We start from the raw sequence: 9,094 nt of genomic DNA on the forward strand, positions 1-9,094 counted from the left end.
AATATTAAGGTACAAACTAATGATCTTGCTTATGTTTTGTTAACTGTTAGAAAAGGTAATGAACATAAGAACATAAGAATTAGGAACAGGAGTAGGCCATCTAGCCCCTCGAGCCTGCTCCGCCATTCAACAAGATCATGGCTGATCTGGCCGTGGACTCAGCTCCACTTACCCGCCCGCTCCCCGTAATCCTTAATTCCCTTATTGGTTAAAAATCTATCTATCTGTGACTTGAATACATTCAATGAGCTAGCCTCAACTGCTTCCTTGGGCAGAGAATTCCACAGATTCACAACCCTCTGGGAGAAGAAATTCCTTCTCAACTCGGTTTTAAATTGGCTCCCCCGTATTTTGAGGCTATGCCTCCTAGTTCTAGTCTCCCCGACCAGTGGAAACAACCTCTCTGCCTCTATCTTGTCTATCCCTTTCATTATTTTAAATGTTTCTATAAGATCACCCCTCATCCTACTGAACTCCAACGAGTAAAGACCCAGTCTACTCAATCTATCATCATAAGGTAACCCCCTCATCTCCGGAATCAGCTGAGTGAATCGTCTCTGTACCCCCTCCAAGGCTAGTATATCCTTCCTTAAGTAAGGTGACCAAAACTGCATGCAGTACTCTAGGTGCGGCCTCACCAATACCCTATACAGTTGCAGCAGGGTCTCCTGGCTTTTGTATTCCATCCCCCTCGCAATGAAGGCCAACATTCCATTCACCTTCCTGATTACCTGCTGCACCTGCAAACTAACTTTTTGGGATTCATGCACAAGGACCCCCAGGTCCCTCTGCACCGCAGCATGTTGTAATTTCTCCCCATTCAAATAATATTCCCTTTTACTGTTTTTTTCCCAAGGTGGATGACCTCACATTTTCCAACATTGTATTCCATCTGCCAAACCTTAGCCCATTCGCTTAACCTATCTAAATCTCTTTGCAGCCTCTCTGTGACCTCTACACAACCCGCTTTCCCACTAATCTTTGTGTCATCTGCAAATTGCCCAATTGCCTACACGTGTGAAACACAGATTCTAATTGCTAAAACCTATAACTGGTGCTGTGTCTTTCCTCATTCTAATTTGATTTGTTTAAAAACCCATGTCAGCTGAATTTTGAAAACAATCTTTGAGGGTAAACAGATATAATGAGGAGGAGGAAAATATGTTGAGAGCAAGGAACCCTCAGACATCTTGCCCTCTGCCATTGGAGTGAGTGAGTGAAAGGAGGGCTACAGGTAAGTTTGGTGACAACAGAGAAGGGGGAATAGGTTGAGCGGGTGGTTCAAAGTGGGAGATGCAAGGGTATGGATGGGAGTGGCGATGGTCGAAAGTGGATGAGAAAGGTAAGGGGTAGGGTGTTATGTCTTGAATGACTCCACGAGGTCTAGTATTGTACTTGAGGTGTTGTGACCTTAGTCCCCTTTATTGTAACTCCAGAGTGAGGCACAAGCATGGTGGGCAACCTTTTATACTGGGCCCTGCACACCTATCGGGTGACCCTCGGGTCTCCCACCGCAGTGCCTTCTGGTGGTATACCTTATCTGACTATACAGTTAGTATACATGGTCTATATACATGACATAGGGGATACAATAAGAGTGAACGGGGAGAAGCAGACGTGCTAGAGGAAATGGGAAGGAAGCAGCAGAGGGCCACTTGTTCCCTGCAACTCCACCCCAAGTGCTCCCACCTGAAAGAAAAGAAAAAGCAAAAAGAGTTCGGGAGAGGGAAGAGGAGGTGAGACAGAAGACGGCGCAGACAAGTAAGAGAGACCGTATTCTCTGACACTGTGTGCAACCCCGTGGGACATCTTTGTTTGTGCGCATTTCCTGTCCAACTTCCTGTTGTCACAATTTTATGTCAATGTTGAACACTTGCCTATAATGATGCAGTTACAGACTCTGATCAGTAACTGGTGCTGTGGAGCAAGTTTCTGAAGTTTAACAAAAATTTAAGAAAATAGGAATTAACTGAGAAAGGTGGCATAGTATGTTGATGGATCAACAAACTGCACCAAGGAAAGGTAGGTGCGGCTTTGTGCCTATAATTCCTCACCTAGTAAGTCTCCACTGGGCTGTGAGGAAGGTGGAGGCCAAGTACAAGATATGAAATCGACGGGAAGAAAAAGACCAGCTGGTCCATCAGGTCTTGCCACAGAATTGCAACACCCTGAGCACTTGTCCACTGGTAAGAAATAAATTGGAGATTGAGATACCATAGTCCGGGTGGAATGGTGGAGCCAGCAACCAGAGAGCGTGTTGCCCACCTTTGTTCTGGATCAGAGAATGCTATATAGGCAGCATGGACCTAAAGGAAAAACAAAAAAAGGTAACAACAAAACCTTAAGATGCACCAATAGTATGGAAATTGAGCGACAGCTGTGTCTTGGTTCAGGTCAACGTTCAGTGTCTCCTATTTTCATTGGTGCTTCCTGAGCACCAGCAGTGTGGAGTCTTGCTCAGTGCCAGGACAAAGCAGAGAATCACAGTTTGCTCAATAAATGAATACTGGTTCTCTGAAATCTCCCATAGATAATCAACTAAAATTGGATGTCCTCCTATTCCCATAACTTTCCCTGCTGTTGGGTGGATGGTAAAAGAGAAGATGGCACACTCTACCATTCCAATTTTGAGGACAAATTCTACCATCCTGTTTTCCTCTTTTCTTTGTTCCAGGGTTGTCGTCATCATAGGCAGTCCCTCGAAATCGAGGAAGACTTGCTTCCACTCTAAAAGTGAGTCCTCAGGTGGCTGTACAGTCCAATACAGGAATTACAATCTCTGTCACAGATGGGGCTGACAATGGTTAAAGGAAAGGGTGGGTGGGGAGCCTGGTTTGCCGCACACTCCTTCCGCTGTCTGCGCTTGGTTTCTGCATGCTGTCGGCGACGAGACTCGAGGTGCTCAGCGCCCTCCCGGATGCTGTTCGTCCACTTTGTGCAGTCTTGGGCCAGGGTTTCCCAGGTGCCGGTGGGGATGTTACACTTCATCAAGGAAGCTTTGAGGATGTCCTTGAAGCATTTCCTCTGCCCACCTGGGGCTTGCTTGGCGTGTAGGAGTTCCAAGTAGAGCACTTGAATTAGGGAGTCTCGTGTTGGGCATGCGGACGATGTGGCCCGCCCCAATGGAGCTAGTCAAGTGTGGTCAGCGCTTCGATGCTGGGGATGTTGGCCTGATCGAGAACACTGACATTGGTGCGTCTATCCTCCCAGTGGATTTTCAGGATCTTGCAGAGGCAGCACTGGTGGTACTTCTCCAGCGCTTTGAGGTGTCTGCTGTATATAGTCCACGTCTCTTAGCCATATAGGAGGGTGGGTATCACTACTGCCCTGTAGACCATAAGCTTGGTACCAGGTTTGAGGTCCTGGTCTTCAAACACATTATTCCTCAGGCGACCGAAAGCTGCGCTGGTATACTGGAGGCGGTATTGGACCTCGTCAGCGATGTTTGCCCTTGCTGATAGGCTCCCGAGGTATGGAAAGTGATCCACGTTGTCCAAGACCACACCATGGATTTGGATAACCATGGGTGGGGCGGCAGTGCTGTGTGGCAGGATCAGGTTGGTGGAGGACCTTTGTCTTACGGATGTTTAGTGTAAGGCCCATGCTTTCGTTTGCCTCGGTGAAGGTGTTGACAATGGCTTGGAGTTCGGCCTCTGATTGTGCGCAGACGCAAGCGTCGTCCACGTACTGTAGTTCGATGACAGAGGATGGGACAACTTTGGATCTAGCCTGGAGGCGACATAGGTTGAACAGTTGAGCTTGTTGGTAGTGAGATGGAACATTGCAGCGAGGAAGTTCGAGAAGAGCGTTGGTGCGATGGCGCAGCCCTGATTGACCCTGGTCCGGACGTGGATTGGATCTGTCGTAGATCCGTTGGTCAGGATCACGGCTTGCGTATCATCGTGGGGCAGGCGGAGTATGGTGACAAACTTTTGAGGACAACTGAAACGGAGGAAGACACTCCATAGTCCCTCACGGTTGACCGTGTCAAAGGCCTTTGTGAGGTCAAAGAAGGTCATGTAGAAGGAGTGATGCTGTTCCCTGCATTTCACTTGCAGTTGTCGCGCCATGAAGATCATGTCTGTTGTACCCCTTAGTGGGCGGAATCTGCATTGTGACTCTGGGAGGAGCTTCTCAGCCACAGGGTGAAGACAGTTGAGAAGGATTATAGCAATGACCTTCCCAGTGGCCGACAGCAGGGAGATTCCTCTGTAGTTGCCGCAGTCAGACTTGTCCCCTTTTTTGAAGATGGTCACGATTACTGCATCTCTGAGATCTCCCGGCATACTCTTCTCCTTCCAGATAAGAGAGAGGGTCATGCATTTGTGCCAATAGTGGTTCTCCGCCATACTTTAGTGCCTCAGCGGGATTCCATCTGCTCCTGATGGCCTTTTCTACCTCGTGCAGGGCTGGGGTTTTGCTGAGATGGTGGCGGGTAGCAGGCTGCGGGACGGAGTCGAGGACACTCGTGCTGAAGGCAAAGTCTCGGTTAAGGTTATCTGTGTTCCAGGGTGCACAGATAGTTGCTAGGATGCCCATGTACTGTATTGGCAGCACAGGCTCGCTTAGGAATGGCCAGAACACATTCTCAGTCATTAGGGTTGCCTACTCTGACTGTATGTAATCCTTGAGGTTTCATCACATGATCCCCTCCCACACCCCTGCACTCCTGCCATTGGTTGTCCAACATGTCCATTCTTCCTACGCCAATCGGAAAGCGAACAGGCTCTTCATTACTCGATTGGATGATTCTCAACTGTCAGTCAAACAGCCTTTTCTTTCTCAACTTCAGTGTCAGCCATGGTTGAGTGGGTAGCACACTCGCCTCTGAGTCAGAAGGTTGTGGGTTCAAATCCTGCTCCAGGAACTTGAGCACACAAAAAAATCGAAGCTGACACTCCAGCGCAGTGCTGAGGGAGTGCTGCACTGTCGAAAATGCTGTCTTTCAGATGAGACGGTAAACAGAGGTCCAGTCTGCTCTCTCAGGGGGATGTAAAAGATCCCATGGCACTATTTCGAAGAAGAGAAGGGAAGTTATCCCCGGTGTCCTGGCCAATATTTATCCCTCAAACAACATAACAAAAACAGATTATCTGGTCATTATCACATTGCTGGGCCCAAATTGGCTGCTGCGTTTCCCACATTACAACAGTGACTATACTCCAAAAAAGTATTTCATTGGTTGTAAAGCGCTTGTGAGACATCCGGTGGTTATGAAAGGTGCTATATAAATGCAAGTCTTTTTCTTTCTCCAACAGTTTTCTAACTAATAAACAAAAATGTTGAAAGAAAATGATTTGTTATTATTGCCCTTTCTCCTGGTTGCTCCAGCAGTGACCTGCAGGTTAATCTTCAATTGCTGGAGACTCGAGGATAATCCTGGAAGGTTGGCGACTGTACCAGCCATCAATGTCATCTTCGTCATTTTCATAATGCTTCGCACTGTCTCCTTAAATGTTTGTCTGTGACCACATCTGACGTTACATTGCAGAGCTCCTCTTTTCCTTGATGGACAGCACAAAGTTTCCAATCCTTTTCAGACTCTCTTCAGACTTTTTTTTCATTGTTGATTGTGTCATTGATATTTTTACTAAAGTTGTTTTTCTTAAAAACTTGACTTTCCCCAAAAGTAATGGTAACTTTGTTTGAGGGAGCGGGGATGGGGGAAATGAATCGGTTCCGTTTTTAATTTCTACAAATCCAACTGCAATTCACTGTATCGAACTTCTTTACCCAGAGAGTGGTGAAAATATGGAACTCACTACCACAAGGAGTAGTTGGGCAAATAACACAGATGCATTTAAGGGGAAGATAGATAAGCACATGAGAGAGAAAGAAATAGAAGGTTATGCTGAAGGGGTTAAATGAAATGAAGTGGGGTGGGAGGAGACAGCGGCGTGGGCTGGATGGCCTGTTTCTGTGCTGTACATTTTACATAATATCACATGTCTCTTTAGTTAGTTGATTTATTTCCTTTTGCTGAATTGCTTATATATTTGGCCGGGTTCCATTTTGAATAGTTCCTTTTGTTCCTTCTATGAACAGCAGTTCCCAAATCACAGAGCTGTCAGTCCCTTGCAGACAGGTTTCCTATTTTGATCACTCCAAACTATTTGGATGTGTTAAAGGATTTTGTTGAAAGATTTCTGTTTAGACCCGAGCTTCACAGTCAAATATAAAGTTTAACTGCTGCGTATCCTAGCAGCTGACAACTTTATTTGTTTAAAAGAAACCATTGTGTCAGTATTTGCAGGTTTAATGTGATCATTGTGAGGTATTGTGGTTCAAGCTGTCACATGACCTGCCAGGTAATGACTTCACCGGTAACGATCACTTTATAATTGATTGAGTCATGCATATGTGGGCTGAGTTTTAAATTGCTTTTAAAATTGTTTTTCAGAAAGCCAATTGTAAGTAATATAGATATATGGGTGGGAAGGTGTCATTACTGCTTTACAAGATCTCATCAGCAGTTTCTATTCCAAAAAGAGTGGAAATATATAAAGAAGAACTGAGTGTTTGACTTTATAATGGGGACTGAATTATGTCTGCAAGGCCTTGTTCAGTCAACCCTGACCTTTATCCCTGCTTTAGCTGAAGCCTAGACATAGGGGGGTGAAATTCATTATCGCCCATTTTGGGGACGGTAACAGTTGGAAGGTGTGAGACTTAGCGCCAGGCATGGAAGTCCCGCCCCTCCAGAAATTCGGGTTATCGCCCCCAGAAGGAAGGGGATCAAGTGCACCACGTCCTTCTTGGAACACTAACGGAACGGACGCCTCAGCAGCAATGCACACTGGCACATGCAGCGCTGCCGTGTGCAAGGGACTCTTCCCTCCCTTAAAGGGAAAGGCTACATCCTCTGCGAATGGAAAAGGGACCTATCTGGACTGCCATGGAGTAGGGGGTGCCGCGCGATCAGCAGTGTGCAGGGCTGAGCCATCGCCCGATGGACAGGACCCCACGAAGGAAGGAAACGGAACAGCAGCGGGAAACCCAAGGCACGTTTTATTTGTAATTTCCACCGGCCACCTCGCTTTAATCATCGCCCCGGTAGTGGCCGGCAATCCCAATCCACGCCTCCTGCGGCTGCCGATGTTTTCACCCGGCGCTGCTGCAGGGGCCGGAAGTGAATTTCGGGGCCGGGACGATGCGTGCGGCGATGACGTTACGATCCCCGTGCGCAGGAGAACGGGGCACAAAGCGGTAGCGACGCAGTTAAGCCCCCGCCAAATGTGGCGGGAGTCGTTGCCAGCGAGCTCATCCAAAACTCGGCAGCCCATGTCCTAACTCACCAAGTCCCGTTCACCCATTACCCCTGTGCTCGCTGACCGACATTGGCTTCCGGTTCAGCAACACGTCAATTTTTTAATTCTCATCCTTGTTTTTAAATTCCCTCCATGGCCTCGCCCTTCCATATCTCTGTAATCTCCTCCAGTCCTGCAACGCTCCTAGGTTTCTACCCTCCTCCAATTCAGGCCCCTTGCGCTTCCACGATTTTAATAGCTCCACCATTGGCGGCAGTGCCTTCTGCAGCCTAGGCCCTAGGCTCCGAAAATTCCCTCCCTAAACCTCTCCGCCTCTCTACCTCTCTTTCCTCCTTTAAGATGCTCTTTGACCAAGCTTTTGGTCATTTGTCCAAATATCTTCTTATGTGGCTCGGTACCATATTTTGTTTCATCATCATCATCATAGGCAGTCCCTCGGAATCGAGGAAGACTTGCTTCCACTCTTAGCATGAGTTCTTAGGTGGCTGTACAGTCCAATACGAGAACCACAGTCTGTCACAGGTGAGACAGATAGTGGTTGAGGGGAAGGGTGGGCAGGGAGCCTGGTTTGCCTCCTTCCACTGCCTGCGCTTGTTTTCTGCATGCTCTCGGTGACGAGACTCGGTGCTCAGCGCCCTCCCAAATGCATTTCCTCCACTTAGGGCGGTCTCTGGCCAGGGACTCCAAGGTATCAGTGGGGATGTTCCACTTTATCAGGGAGGCTTTGCGGGTGTCCTTGTAACGTTTCCTCTTTGATAACGCTCCTGTGAAGCACCTTGGGACGTTTCTGAAAAAGGTGCTATATAAATGCAAGTTATTAAACTACAAACCATTCTGCGATTGGACACTGCCAGCAGGGAGTAACGTGAGGGACTTCAGCTATGGGCAGAAATTGGAGAAGCTGGGGTTGTTCTCCTTAGAGTAGAGAAGATTAAGAACATAAGAAATAGGAACAGGAGTAGGCCATACGGCCCCTCAAGCCTGCTCCGCCATTCAATAAGATCATGGCTGATCTGATCATGGACTCAGCTCCACTTCCCTCCCCACTCCCCATAACTCCTTATCCCCTTATCGTTTAAGAAACTGTCTATTTCTGTCTTAAATTTATTCAATGTCCCAGCTTCCACAGCTCTCTGAGGCAGCGAATTCCACAGATTTATAACCCTTTAAGAGAAGAAATTCCTCCTCATCTCTGTTTTAAATGGGCGGCCCCTTATTCTAAGATCATGCCCTCTAGTTCTAAGCCTCCCCCATCAGTGGAAACATCATCTCTGCATCCACCTTGTCAAGCCCCCTCATAATCTTATACATTTCGATAAGATCACCTCTCATTCTTCTGAATTCCAATGAGTAGAGGTCCAACCTACACAACCTTTCCTCATAAGTCAACCCCCTCATCCCCAGAAATTAGGGGTGCATGCAATAAAGGTGCAGCAGTTATCATGGGTGACTTTAATATGCATATAGATTGGGCTAACAAAACTGGAAGCAATACAGTGGAGGACGATTTCCTGGAGTGCATAAGGGATGGTTTTCTAGACCAATATGTCGAGGATCCAACTAGGGGGGAGGCCATCTTAGACTGGGTGTTGTGTAATGAGAGAGGATTAATTAGCAATCTCGTTGTGCGAGGCCCCTTGGGGAAGATTGACCATAATATGATGGAATTCTACATTAGGATGGAGAATGAAACAGTTAATTCAGAGACCATGGTCCAGAACTTAAAGAAGGGTAACTTTGAAGGTATGAGGTATGAATTGGCTAGGATAGATTGGCGAATGATACTTAAGGGGTTGACAGTGGATGGGCAATGGCAGACATTTAGA

This window comes from Pristiophorus japonicus, chromosome 9 (assembly GCF_044704955.1).
Source record: "Pristiophorus japonicus isolate sPriJap1 chromosome 9, sPriJap1.hap1, whole genome shotgun sequence".
NCBI classification, from domain to species: Eukaryota; Metazoa; Chordata; class Chondrichthyes; family Pristiophoridae; genus Pristiophorus; species Pristiophorus japonicus.